Consider the following 15,022-nt stretch of genomic DNA (forward strand, 5'->3'; position numbering starts at 1 on the left):
ACAGATACACACAAACACACACAAACACAAACATACACACAAACACATAGATGCACACATACACACACAAACATACACACAAACACATACATACACACATACACACACACACACACACACACGAGTGTCCTCTCAGCCCTCCGTCGTCTCCCCAGAATCCATTCTTCCATGTGTCCCATCAGAGCCCTTCCTGTGTACATGCTTAGATGCAGTATTATATGTCATTACATAGCTTGCCTGTTCCACTTGACAATACTTCATGGACATTGATCTAATCTATGCCATTACCTGAGAGCTGTTACCTCCTTAACTTAGCAGCTGTAGAGAATTCCAAAGTAAGGATGTGCCATAGATTATGGAATCATTCTCTGTGGTGGGCAAATGGCTGCCACTTTTGTTTCTTCGTTTTCCTATAGAGTGTTTCAAAGTAATTTTTGCTTGTAAGCTTGTGATAGGTCAAGACTTCCCAGTTTTCAGTTGCAAAATTTTCTAGGATTGCCCCTTCAAAATGTACATGATCGGCATTAAATTTAAAAAATTGTGAAAATAGTCTGGGCACATTGGTTCACGCCTGTAATCTCAGGATTTTGAGAGGCTGAAGTGGTGGATCGCCTGAGTTGAGACTAGCCTGGGCAATATGGTGAAACCGTCTGTACAACACACACACACACACACACACACCCACTGGGTGTGGTGGTGCATGCCTGCAGTCCCAGTTGCTTGGGAGGCTGAGATGGGAGGATACTTTGAGCCCAGGAAATTGAGGCTGTAGGAAGCTGTGATTGTGCCACTACACTGCAGCCTGGGTGGAGCGCGAGGTCCTGTCTCAAAAAATAAATGATGGAAGTAATAATACACACACTCTAAAGTTTCATAGGGCCAGAATTTTTACAGAAAACTGAAGTTTTATAAAGTATGTAAAACTAGAAGTATAAAGTCTATAAGACCAGAGGTTTTGCAGGGCAATAGGTCACTTGAACGGCCCCCTTTAGCTTCTCTTGCTGCCTGGAGAAGCTGCTTTTGGTGGTTCCAGCTGTTTCTTCTAGTACTGACATCTGCAGTTCTAAGTAAGACACACAAACTGATATTTCATCTTTTTATTAGTTGTAGACATTAGTCACTATCATGTAAATTAGGTAAAGTCATCCAATTTAGTCTACAATTTGTATTTAAATATTACTTTAAAATGTGTATCAGTTGTACCGGTAACAATATTGTTCCTGCTGAGTCAACTACTATAATCTGATTACATTTCCTTTCTTTCACAACTCTTATTTGTTCTGAAATCAGAATGAAAAGTGTTCCATTTAAAAAATTTGCCTCATATTCTTTGAACTTATTGCTGAGTCTTCCCGAACCGTAAAAAGCTTGACAATATCATTTTTCCAGATATTCAAGCCAGTCATATAATCAGTATTTTAGCTGTACTTGATGTTCTTTTTCCTAGAGCCAGAGATGTGATTCCAAGTTTTATGGGGTCTGAGGTGTAGACAATTATTCTCTGTAAGAATAATTACAATATTATGGATATAAAATTAAGCATAAAATTACCATTTATTTAAATTAGAAAAAAATCACAAATTTAAAAAGCAGAAAGATACCTGAAACATCACAGAATCTAGAAAATGCTATTTTTTATATATATATAAATTGTGTGTGTACGTATATATGTATACGTACACACACACACACAAACACACACACACACATATATATTTTGAGACAAGGTCTTGCTCTGTCACCCTGGCTGGAGCACAGTGGTATGATCATGGCTCTCTGCAGCCTCAAACACCTGGGCTGAAGGGATCCTCCCACTTCAGCCTCCCAAGTAGCTGGGACTATAGGTGCATACTTCCACGCCTAGCTAATTTTTAAATTTTTAATAAAGACAGGGTCTCACTAAACTGAATTTGAGATCAGAAGGCCTTCTGGTTGAAGACCAGTTTGAACCTCCTGGTCTCAAACTCCTGTGCTGCTCAAGTGATCCACCTGCCTCGGTCTCCCAAAATGCTGAATTTCCATGTGTTGTTATAGGTAGTTAGGCATAAGCGGGCAGGAGGGGGCTTTCCTAGCCATTAGGAATGTCAGGTGATGGTTCAGCAATGATCACATTGCCTCTCTAAAAGTGATAAATTGGCAACTGGTAGTGTCAGGGAGAGGCCATTTACCGAGGGTCAACACCTGTTGTGCTGAAGTGTCGATTGGATACAGATTCCAGGGAGAGGTAACTTTCTGGGCACGCACATTAAGAGACAAAATGGGCCGGGCGCGGTGGCTCACGCCTGTAATCCCAGCACTTTGGGAGGCCAAGGTGGGTGGATCACGAGGTCAGGAGTTTGAGACCAGCCTGGCCAATATGGTGAAACTCCATCTCTACTAGAAATATAAAAAATTAGCTGGGCGTGGTGGTGCGTGCCTGTAGTCCCAGCTACTCGGGAGGCTGAGGCAGAAGAATCGCTTGAACCTGGGAGGCAGAGGTTGCAGTGAGCTGAGATGGTGCGACTGCATTCCAGCCTGGGCAACAAAACGAGGCTCTGTCTCAAAAAAAAAAAAAAAAAAAAAAAAAAAAATGCCAAAATGGCGTAGTATGACCTTCTGGAGCACTCCACTGGGAAAAGGAAGAAAGCCTCAGATGGGTGTGCATACAACTTCCTAAACCAGCTGGGCGTGCTCACCTCCCCAGGATAAGGTGGGCGCATGGGAGCAGCCACCTAAAAGGAAGAATCATGGGAAAGGAGCCAGCCTAGAAAGTCCCTGGATCAACGTTAAACGTCGAGCTTGTTCTTCAAGTAGCCGGCTTGGGTCTCTTCCAAATGTACTTTCCTTTCCTGTTCTAAAGTCTTTTAAAATAAGCTTCCACTCCTGCTCTGAAATATGCCTTGGTCTCTTTTTCTGCCTTATGCCCCTCAGTCAAATTCTTTCTTCTGAAGAGGCAAGAATTGAGGTTGCTGCAGACCTGTAAGGATTCACCGCTGGTAACTTGGACTCCTGCCACGGGTGACAGTGTGAGCCACTGCGCTGGTCCTATAATATTTTAATAATTAATCTTTCAACATTCCTCAAAAACCCATCCCTCCCCTTTTTTGCTGCATACTGTTTGCTTCTGCATATTACAAACTCATTTTCTTTTACTTTTCTTTTCTTTTTTGAGACAGAGCCTTGCCCTGTTGCCCAGGCTGGAGCACAGTGGTGCAATCTCCGCTTACTGCAACCTTCGCCTCCCGAGTTCAAGTGATTCTCCTCACTCAGCCTCCTGAGTAGCTGGTATTACAGGCACCTGCCACCACACCTGGCCAATTTTGGATTTTTAGTAGAGACGGTGTTTCACCATGTTAGCCAGGCTGGTCTTGAACTCTGGATCTCCAGTGATCCACCTGCCTCGGCCTCCCAAAGTGCTGGGATTACAGGTTTGAGCCACTGTGCCTGGCCTTCTCATTTTCTAATTGAGGTTTTTTTTTTTTTTACTGTTGAGTTTTGATAAGTCATTGCATATTCTAGGTACTAACCCTTTGTTGGACATGTGGTTTGCAAATATTTTCTACAAGTCTGTAGCTTGTCATTTTATCCTCTTAACAAAAACCCATTTCCAAAAAGACTAATAGGATAAATAACATCTTGGCAAGTCCAATTAAGGAACTGAGAAAAGTGACAGGACCACAGGAAATAGGAAGGTTAAATGATACTTTTCCTGTTTTTATTTGGCTGGATTCCCAAAGCTGAGAATGATTGTTGATAAGGGTCTATTTAAAACAGGCTCACGCCTGTAATCCCAGCACTTTGGGAGGCCTAGGTGGGTGGATCACCTGAGGTCAGGAGTTCGAAACCAGCCTGACCAACATGGAGAAACCCCCGTCTCTACTAAAAATACAAAATTAGCTGGGCATGATGGTGCATGCCTGTAATCCCAGCTACTTGAGAGGCAGAGGCAGGAGAATCGCTTGAACCTGGGAGGCGGAGGTTGTGGTGAGGTGAAATCACCCCATTGCACTCCAGCCCGGGCAACAAGAGCAAAACTCCATCTCAAAGAAAAAAAAAAAAAAGGCCAGTGTTGGGTGCTTGCTGTGAAGTGCACCTTGACCGTCACACCAGCACAGATGGCCGGCCCCATTTCCTTGCATTCTTCTCTCCCCTGCCCAAGCTTTGAGGAGAACTGAGAAGAGGAGGAAAAGAAAGAGAAAGGAGGAGCAGAACGGCCCATGACTCCAGTCCTGGCTTGTGCAGTTTCTGAGATGATTCTTAGGAAAGCGATTCATTAAAAGGGTTCTTTGGAGAACTGGACAGGAGAATGGGGAAGCGGGAAGAGGAAGGGAAGGAAGTCCAGTGCCTGTGAGATAGAAGCTCACTGTGAGAGGAGGGTTCTTGTGAAAGGAATTCAGGAAGTGCTTGAAGGCAAGTCTTGCGTTGTTGGTGGTGGTGTAACTTTAGCTCGATCCCACTGGGGAGCATTAGAATCAGTGTAGGTCGCATCTCAGAATTGCCCCCATTAGGAACAGGGGAGCTGGAGGACTCACACCTCAAAACCCAACAGTCAGGGGTTAACATCCATTCCAAGATTTCCTGCCTTCTGGGTGCCCCAAAGAGGCATGCGCTAGCGGCTTGACGGCAGTCCTCTGACACAGAGACACTGGTGCTGATTGTTAAGAATACAATCAGCTGGAGACCAGGCGCTGTGGCTCATGCCTGTAATCCCAGCACTTTGGGAGGCCAAGGTGGGCTGATCACAAGGTCAGGAGATGGAGACCACCCTGGCTAACATGGTGAAACCTGTACTAAAAATACACACACACATACACACACACAAAATTAGCCAGGCATGGTGGTGTGCGCCTGCAGTCCCAGCTACTCAGGTGACTGAGGCAGGAGAATTGCTTGAACCTGGGAGGTGGAGGTTGAAGTGAGCCGAGATCGTGCCACTGCACTCCAGCCTGGGAGACAGAGTGAGTGAACCTGGGAGGTGGAGGTTGAAGTGAGCCGAGATCGTGCCACTGCACTCCAGCCTGGGAGACAGAGTGAGACTCTGACTCAAAAAAAAATCATAAATGCATATTGAATTTTGTCTAATGCCTTCTCTGCATGAGTTGATACAATTATGTAGTTTTTCTTCTTAGATTGTTAATATGGTGAATTACATTAATTGATTTCTGAATATGGAACCAGCCCTTCAGGCCTGAGATAAGCCCTACTTAGTTGTAGTGTGTTATTCTTTTATGCATTGCTAGGTTCCAGTTGCTAATATTTTGTTGAGATTTTTATGTCTATGTTCATGAGAGATATTGGTCTGTAGTTTTCTCCTATTACCTTTGTCTGCTTTCAGTATCAGAGCAAATGCTAGCCTAATAAATGACTTGGGGAGTGGTCCCTCTTTTTCTATTTTCTGGAAGAGATTGTATAAAATTGGTGTTGTTTTATCTTTAAATGTGTGGTAGAATTCTCTAGTTAAGCCATCTGGGCTGGTGATTTCTTTTTTGGAAGTTTTTAAACTATGAATTCAATTTCTTTCCTTCTTTCTTTCTTTGAGAAAGTATCTCTATTGCCTAGGCTGGAGCTCAGTGGTGCAATGATGGCTCACTGCAGCCTTGACCTCCTGCAGTGGCTGTACAGCTGGTGGGTGTTCAGCTCAGGTCACTGCCCACCTCAGCCTCCCGAGTAGCTGGGGCCACAGATGCACCCCACCACACCAGGCTCATTTTTATATTTTTTGTAGAGATGAAGTTTCGCCAGGTTGCCCAGGCTAGTCTCAAACTCCTGAGCTCAAGTGATCCTCCGGCCTCGGCCTCCCAAAGTGCTGGGATTACAGGCATGCGCCACCATGCCCGGCTAATTTTTTGTTTTTGAGACGGAGTCTCACTCTGTCACCAGGCTGGAGTGCAGTGGCACGATCTCGGCTCAGTGCAACTTCCACCTTCCAAGTTCAAGCAATTCTTCTGCCTCAGCCTCCCAAGTAGCTGGGACTACAGGCATGTGCTACCATGCCTGGCTAATTTTTGTATATTTAGTAGAGACAGGGTTTCACCGTGTTGGCCAGGATGGTCTCCATCTTTTGACCTTGTGATCCACCTGCCTTGGCCTCCCAAAGTGCTGGGGATACAGGTGTGAGTCACTGTGCCCAGCCTCAATTTCTTTATATTTCTAGAATGATTCAGTTTATTTAGTCTTGGGTAAATTTTGGTAATTAGTGGTTTTTCAGGCATTGTTACAAATTACTGAAATTTTGTGCATATTCATAATGGTCTGGAAACAGACGCTCGCTGCCACAAAGAAAAATGAGCACTGAGACAAAGGATCTTTTAGCAACGCAGTTTTTGTTTCCTGCACTGCAGGAAGGGTACTCTTGCTAGCCATCTTGCCACGAGAGTACGACGAACAAAGGAAAGCAGACAAAAATTTATCCCTTACACACTTGGGGTCGTCCTTACTGCTGTGTCTGGTCTCCCTTGGCTGGAGCCAGACCTCACAATCTAAACTAAACCCCGATTGGCTAATAACTTAAAACTTTTCTAAACAGGTAAAAGCAATGGTGAGCTGGGGCATGCCTGTGAGCACGTCCAGCACAGACATCTTGGTTAAAGTACAAGGACATAGAATGTTCTACGTGCCTGTAAGCATGGCATGTCTAACAGGATAGGGCTTAACAAAGAGTTATTAGCATTCTTATGATTTATTCTTTAACAAGAAGGGAAACTTTAAAGAGGAAGTTTTTTACTTCCCACGATTATTATCCTTTTAATCTCTTCAGGGTCTGTAGTAAAATCCCCTCTTTTATTCTTCTTTTTTTTTTTTGAGACGGAGTTTCGCTCATTACCCAGGCTGGAGTGCAATGGCTCGATCTCGGCTCACTGCAACCTCTGCCTCCTGGGTTCAGGCAATTCTCCTGCCTCAGCCTCCTGAGTAGCTGGGATTACAGGCACGCGCCACCATGCCCAGCTAATTTTTTGTATTTTTAGTAGAGACGGGGTTTCACCATGTTGACCAGGATGGTCTTGATCTCTTGACCTCGTGATCCACCCGCCTCGGCCTCCCAAAGTGCTGGGATTACAGGCGTGAGCCACCGCGCCCGGCCCCTCTTTTATTCTTAATAATAGTATTTTGTGGTGTCTGCTTTTTTTCTTCTTCATCAGTTTTGCTAGAGGTTTATCAATTGTATTGATCATTTCAAGTAACCAGATTTTGGTTTCGTTGATTTTCTCTACTGTTTTTCTGTTTTTAGCTTCACTGATATCTGCTCTAATCTTTGTTATTTTCTTTCTTCTGCTTGTTTGGGGTTTGTTTTGTGTTTCTTTTTTTAATTTTGTAAGGTGGGAGCTTAGGCTAATTGACTTAAGAGAGCTTTCTTCTTTTTAACACAAGCATTTTATATTATAAATTTCTCTCTAAGTGGCTAGGTGTGATGGCTCACACCTGTAATCCCAGAACTTTGGGAGGCTGAGGTGGGTGGATCATTTGAGGTCAGAAGTTTGAGACCAGCCTGGCCAACATGGTGAAACCTCATCTCTACCAAAAATAGAAAAATTAGCCAGGCATGGTGATGTGCACCTGTAATCCCAGCTACCCAGGAGGCTGAGGCAGGAGAATTGCTGGAATCTGGGAGGTGGAGGCTGCAGTGAGCAAAGATCGTGTCATGCACTCCAGCCTGGGTGACAGAGTGAGACTCTATCTCAAAAAAAATTGGGCAACAGGCCCCTGAGGCTCTGCCACTTTTTTTCCTATCTTTTTTTTCTCTGTTGCTTGGAGACACTTTTAGGGAGCGTCTATTGATATATATTCAGATTCACTGACTCCTTTATTATTCCATTCTGCTCTAGGTTCAACCATTGAGTTTTTTGTTTCAACTATTGTGCCTTTCAATTTTAACATTTTTATTTTTTAATTTTAAAAAATTCTACTTATTTAATTTTTTTTGAGATAGGGTCTTGCTATGTTGCCCAGGCTAGAGTGCAGTGGTGTGACCATGGCTCATTGCAGCCTTGACCTCCTGGCCTTGAGCAATCCTCTCACCTTAGCCTTCTCAGTAGCTGGGACTACAGTTGCATGCCACCATACCCAGCTAATTTTTAATTTCTTTTTCATAGAGAGAGAGGTTCACACTATGTTGCCCAGGCTGGTCTTGAACTCATGGGCTTAACTGACTCTCCTGCCTTGGGCTCCAAAAGTGCTGGGATTACAGGCATGAGCCACTGCACCTGGCCTGTTTTAACATTTTTAATTGGTTCTTCTTTATAGCCTCTACTTCTTTCTTTTTTTTTTTTCTTTTTTTTTTTGAGATGGAGTCTTGCCCTGCCACCCAGGCTGGAGTGCAGTGGCATGATCTTGGCTCATTGCAACCTCTGGCTCCCGGGTTCCAGCAATTCTCCTGCCTCAGCCTTCTGAGTAGCTGAGATTACAGGTGTCCACCACCACGCCCAGCTAATTTTTGCATTTTTAGTAGAGATGGGGTTTCTCCACATTGACCAGGCTGGTATCAAACTCCTGACCTCAGGTGATCGGCCCTCCTTGGCCTCTCAAAGTGCTGGGATTACTGGCATGAACCACTGCACCTGGCCTATAGCCTCTATTTCTTCACCAAGCCTTTCTATTTTTAACATTTGTTTCAAGAGTGTTATCAATGGCTCACTCAGGCATTCTTATAATATCTGATTTAAAGTCTGTCAGAGAATTTCAACATCATTGTCATCTTGGGATTGCCCTTTTGTCAAAGTTTTAGTTGTTATTTATATGTCAAATGATTTTGGATTGTATTCTGGACATTTTATTTTAGTTTTGAGATGGAGTCTTGCTCTGTCACCCAGGCTGGAGTGCAATGGCGTGATCTCGGCTCACTGCAACCTCGACCTCCCAAGTAGCTGGGATTACAGGTGCATTCTGCCATGCCCAGCTAATTTTTGTATTTTTAGTAGCAACATGGTTTTCTTGAACTCCTGACCTCAGATGATCCACCCACCTTGGCCTCCCAAGTGCTGAGATTACAGGCATGAGCCACTGGACCCAACCTATCCTGGACATTTTAAATGTTAAGTTATGAGATTCCAGGTCTTGTTTAAATTCTATAGAGAATGTTGATATTTTTGTTTAGCAGGCAATTGACCTGGTTAGGTCGAGGCTGTATGTTCCAACACACCTCTGTAGGCCATGCTTCCAATGTCAGTTCAGTTCTAAGGCCTTTTGATATGTTATGTTCTCTTCTGGTTTTTTAGACCTCTTTAGGTCCGTCATGGCTGTGTACCACTCAGTGGTTAGTGTGGAAAGTAAGCGGTAGTTTATTTATTAGTTTAGATCTCAAAGTCTTTAGGATGCTAATTAGGATAAGATCCTTACAAAAAGGGCTCAGTAGTTAGCCCTGGAGCTCATCTCCAACTTCATGGCATAGCTTTCCCAAGCACACGTATCTTCATGGTCTCCCTGGTACCCTCTGGTTTCCTGCAGCTCCTCTTTTTGGGACTACTATGAGAAACCCGAAGGTCTAAATGGAGGAAGGGCACAGAAAGGAAAGAAAAAAAAAAAAAACATTAACAACACAATGGTATTCACAATTTATTAGACCTTAGGCCAAAACTCTAAGGAAAGTTCCTCTCCCTTAGAGTTTTGGCCTCTGATGGCCCCAGTTATGCCACTACTGCCATTACTGCCATGAGATTGACCGTGGACATGGGCACAAGAAAAGAAAGGGGAGGAAAAAGCCCACAGGAGATTTCTGTACATGCTGTAAGTGTTAGGAGTTTCTATTTCTAGGCCTCCAGCCAGATCTAGAGAGCATGTCTTGGAGCCCCCTCTAACCATGCCACAGTGTTCATTTCTAGAATTTTGGCCATGCTGAACTCAGGTTGGGGAACAGTAGAAGAAATAATGGTAAACTCACTGCCAATTCAGTGGTGCTTCAAATTCTGATGTTTTTCTACAACAAACATGTTACGATTCATTTTTCAGGGTTTTCAAAAAGCGAATGCATATGTTCTACCCACCTTTTAGAGTTGTATTCCGTGGGAGAGAAAGGGTGGAATGTGTTTATGTCATTTTACCTGGAACTGGAAGCCCTCAGTAAATGTTTAAAAGCTCAAAATCCCAGTCAAGGCATTACACAACTGGAGTTGTTTAAAATGTTTAGTTTAGTTGAGTATGTATTGTATTGTCTACTCTCATTTATCTATGAGACCAGAGAAGGGCTATGACCCACAGTAATGGGGATCTAAAAAGCCTGTCCTCTCCTGCAAAATAACATCATATAGTAGATGTTCTGACCACATACTATAATCTCATAATCAAATGATCAAGTGCTTGTCAATCCAAATAAAATTTTGACTTAAAAAGAAAAGGAAACCGAGTGGCAATTGGGTTAAGACATGAAATGGTCAGTTTCCTTCTGCCTGCAATGAGTTTATTTTCTCCACGTACTCTTTTGCTTTTTTTCAAGTGAAATGGCACATTTTCTGGATGTGAGAGTTCATCAAATGATCACAAAAAAAGTCAAAAAATAATTCTAATCTGTGAATGAAAAATGGACATTCATACTTACCTTCATAAGTATTAAAAGAAAAATAATGCATGAAATTCCAAAAAAAAAGCTCAAAATAATACATTTTCTATGATCAAAATGGAATGAAATATTAAATATGTTAAAATCAATAACAAAAAAATAGAAAAAATCTCAAATATTTTGAAATTAATACACCTCTAAATCACCTATGGATTAAAAAAGAAATCACAAGATAAATTAGAAAATATTTTTAACTGAATGAAAATGAGGGCTGGGCACTGTGGCTCACGCCTATAATCCCAGCACTTTGGGAGGCTGAGGCAGGTGGATCACGAGGTCAGGAGATTGAGACCATCCCGGCCAACATGGTGGAACCCAAACAGTGCTTAGACGAAATTTTACAACATTCAGTGCTTATACTAGAAAAGAAAAAGGGCCAAAAATAAAAGAATCTAAGCTTTTACCTTAAGAGACCAGAAAAAGATGTTTGTATCTAAAATATGAAAATGAAGAAAATAAGAGCAGAAATCAATTAAATAAAAAACAAACAAAAATAAGGAAAATTAATTATACCAGAAATGGTTTTTGAAAAGATCAATAAAATTGATAAAAGTTAGATTGATTGAAAAAAAGCATGAAGACACAAATTGTCAGTGCTGGCCAGGCACAGTGGCTCATGCCTGTAATCTCAGCACTTAAAATGTTTAGTTTAGTATGTATTGGGAGGCTGAGGTGGGCAGATTACTTAAAGTCAGGAGTTTGAGACCAGCCTGGCCAACGTGTGAAATCCCATTTCTACTAAAAATACAAAAATTAGCTGGGCATGGTGGCGCACCCTTATAATCCTAGCTACTTGGAAGGCTGAGGCATAAGAATTGCTTGAACCTGGTAAGCAGAGGCTGCAGTGAGCTGAGATCGTGCCACTGCACTCCAGCCTGGGCAACAGAGTGAGACTCTGTCTCAAAAACAAACAAACAACAAAACCCCAAATTGCCAGTGTCAAGAATTAAAGAGGCCAGGCTCACACCTGTAATCCCAGCATTTTGGGAGGCAGGGTCAGGAGTTTGAGACCAGCCTGGTGAAACTCTGTCTCTAGTGAAAAATAAAAAATTAGCTGGGTGTTGTGGCACGTGCCTGTAGTCCCAGCTACTTGGGAGGCTGAGGCAGGAGAATTGCTTGAACCCAGGAGGCGGAGGTTGCAGTGAGCCAAGATTGCACCACTGCACTCCAGCTTGGGAGACAGAGTGAGACTCCATCTCAAAAAAAAAAAAAAAAAAAAAAAAAAGAATTAAAGAATATAAATAAGGATCCTACATACATACATCAAGAGGATAAAATGAACAACTTTTGCCAATAAATTTGCTCATAAATAGAATAAAATGGACTAATTACTTGAAAGATACATATTACCAAAACTAAAAAAGCGATAGGAAATCTGAACAGACCTATCTGAATTCAAATAAATTCACAATTTAAAATCTTTCAACAAAGAAAATATCCAGTTTCAGATGACTTCTCTGATGAATTCTATCAAATATATAGGTAACAATAATTAATTAAATGGAGAAAAGTATTTTCAATAAGTGGTGCTTGAACATGTATATATATGAAAAAATTGAATTCATAATGATCATAGACACACATAAAAGCTGAAACTATAACAATTATAAAAGAAAACACAGGCTGGGCATGATGGCTCACACCTGTAATCCCAGTACCTTGGGAGGCTGAGATGGGAGGACTGCTTGAGGCCAGGAGTTTGAGAGCAGGCTGGGCAACAATAGCGATATCTGGTTGCTATAAAATAGAATATTTAACTGGTGTGGTAGTGCATGCCTGTAGTCCTAGCTACTTTAGGAGGCTGAGGTGGGAGGATCACTTGACCCCAGGAATTCAAGTCTGCAGTGAGCCTGATTGTGCCGCTGCACTCTTGCCTGGGTGACAGCAAGACCTTGTTATCTTGAAAAAAAATTTTTTTTAATGGACAAGAGGTTTGAATGGAAACTTCACAAAAGAAGATATCCAAATGACCCATAAAATCTATGAAAAGACATTCAGTATCATTAGTGATCAGGGAAATACATATTAAAACCAAAATAAGACACCATTACAGAACTATTAGAATAGATATAATTTAAAAGTCTGAAAATATCAACTATGGGCACGAACGTGTAATAACTGGAAAGCTCATACATTGTTTTTAGAAAGGTATAATAGAAATATATTGGAAAATAGTTTGGGAGTTTCTTATAAAGTTTAATACATATTTACCATATAATCCAGTAATTTCCCATTGAGAGAAATGAACAAACATGGCTACGTAAAGACTTGTACCAAACGTCCATAGTAGCAAATGTTGATAATGGCCAGAATCTGGAAACAACACAAATGTCTATGAACAGGTGTGTGGATAAATGAATTGTGATACATTCATGCAATGGAATATTACTCAGCAATAAAAAGAGTGAACTACAATATTTGCAACAACATGGATGAATCTGAAAAACATGATGAGTGAAAGAGCCAGACCCCAAAAATGTACATAGTGTATTATTACATTTATTTGAAACTCTAAAAAAGGAAAACCTAATTTACAATGACAGAATGCAGATCTTTGGTTATCCCGGGACAGGGATCAGGGTGATTGACTGAGAAGTGGCACAATGGAAATTTTAGAGTGGTGGAAATGTTTTTGATCTTGATTATGATGGGGAATTACTGGATTATATGGTAAATATGTGGAGGTTGCAGTGAGCCGAGATCGCGCCATTGCGCTCCATCCTGGGGGACAGATAAATCTGTGCGCTGATTCTCTTGGATTTTTAAAGTAGACAATCATATCATTTACCCATAATGACAGTTTTCTTTCCCTTTTAACCTTCACATGTTTCAGTCACTTGTCTTTCTGTATGGTCTGGGAGAATCTCATGGAGAACTGGTGGCACGAGCGTGCTTTCTCTTGTTTCTAGCTTTAAAAAAAAAAATCCTGACAGGTAAAGGTTCTAGGAGAGGGTAAGAATTCACGAAAAAATGGCTACTTCTCGTGGTTCCAGTCGGGAGAGGAGGAAGCAGGGAGCGGGGTGGCTACAGGGGGACCCCCCGCGGCTGCTGCCACCACCGCCTCTGCTCCTAGTGTGGGAAAGGAGGTGTGAGTCCCAGCTGCGATCTGGCGGCAGCGCTGCTGGGGGAGGGTCGGCGGTGGGAAGGCGATGGCCGATTTAGATAAACTCCACATCGACAGCATCATCCAACGGCTGCTGGAAGTGAGAGGGTTCAGGCCTGGGAAGAATGTCCAGTTTCATTACAATGAAATCGGAGGACTGTGGTTAAAGTCTCGTGAAATCTTTCTCGGTCAGCCTATCCTGCTAGAACTTGAAGCACCACTCAGAATATGTGGTAACATCCATGGGTGATGCTATGATTTGCTGCGACTTTTTAAGTACGGTGGTTTCCCGCCAGGAAGCAACTACCTGTATCTTGGGGACTATGTGGACAGGGGAAATGAGTCACTGGAGAAGATCTGCTACAAAATCAAATATCCTGAGAATTTTTTTTTCTTCTCAGAGGGAACCAAGAATGTGCTAGCATCAACAGAATTTATGGATTGTATGATGAATATAAAAGAAGATACAACATTAAACTATGGAAAACTTTCAGACTGTTTTAACTGTCTACTGGTAGCAGCCATTGTGGATGAGAAGCTATTCTGCTGTTCTGGAGATTTATTACTAGATCTTCAATCTGTGGAGCAGATTCCGAGAATCAAGATCAAGGTCTTCTTCGTGATGTTTTGTGGCCTGACCCTGATAAAGATGTCTTAGGCTGGGACAAAAATGACAGAGGAGTGTCCTTCACATTTGGTGCAGAAGTGGTTGCAAAATTTCTCTGTAAGCATAATTTGGATCTTACATATAGAGCCCATCAGATGAAGATGGATGTGAATTTTTTTGCAAAGAGGCAGTTGGTCACTCTGTTTTCTGCACCCAATGATTGTGGAGAGTTTGACAATGCAGGTGCCATGAAGAGTGTGGACGAAACACTAATGTGTTCTTTTCAGATTTTAAAGCCTGCAGAGAAAAAGAAGCCAAATGCCATGAGACCTGTAACACCTCCAAGGCGTATGATCACAAAGCAGGCAAAGAAATAGATGTATTTTGACACTGCCTAGTTGGGACTTGTAACATAGAGTACATGACCTTCATTTTTTTTTTTTTTTTTGAGAGTTTCACTTTTGTTACCCAGGCTGGAGTGCAATGGCGCGATCTCGGCTCACCGCAACCTCCGCCTCCTGGGTTCAGGCAATTCTCCTGCCTCAGCCTCCTGAGTAGCTGGGATTACAGGCGCGCGTCACCATGTCCAGCTAATTTTTTGTATTTTTAGTGGAGACGGGATTTCACCATGTCGACCAGGATGGTCTCGATCTCTTGACCTCATGATCCACCCGCCTCAGCCTCCCAAAGTGCTGGGATTACAGGCGTGAGCCACCGCGCCTGGCCCGAGCTTCATTTTTAAGACTGTAATGTGTACTGGTCAGCGTGCTCAGATAGATCTGTG

General features: G+C 42.4%; 1 pseudogene; it reads left to right on the top strand.

Moving 5' to 3' along the window:
* Positions 1-13,677: 13,677 nt before the first annotated feature.
* On the top strand, positions 13,678-14,615 carry LOC105720765 (serine/threonine-protein phosphatase PP1-gamma catalytic subunit-like; annotated as a pseudogene).
* The last annotated feature ends 407 nt before the right edge of the window (positions 14,616-15,022 follow it).

This window comes from Aotus nancymaae, unplaced genomic scaffold (assembly GCF_030222135.1).
Source record: "Aotus nancymaae isolate 86718 unplaced genomic scaffold, 86718_ANA_hifiasm-v0.15.2.pri h1tg000018l, whole genome shotgun sequence".
In the NCBI taxonomy this organism is placed as follows: domain Eukaryota; kingdom Metazoa; phylum Chordata; class Mammalia; order Primates; family Aotidae; genus Aotus; species Aotus nancymaae.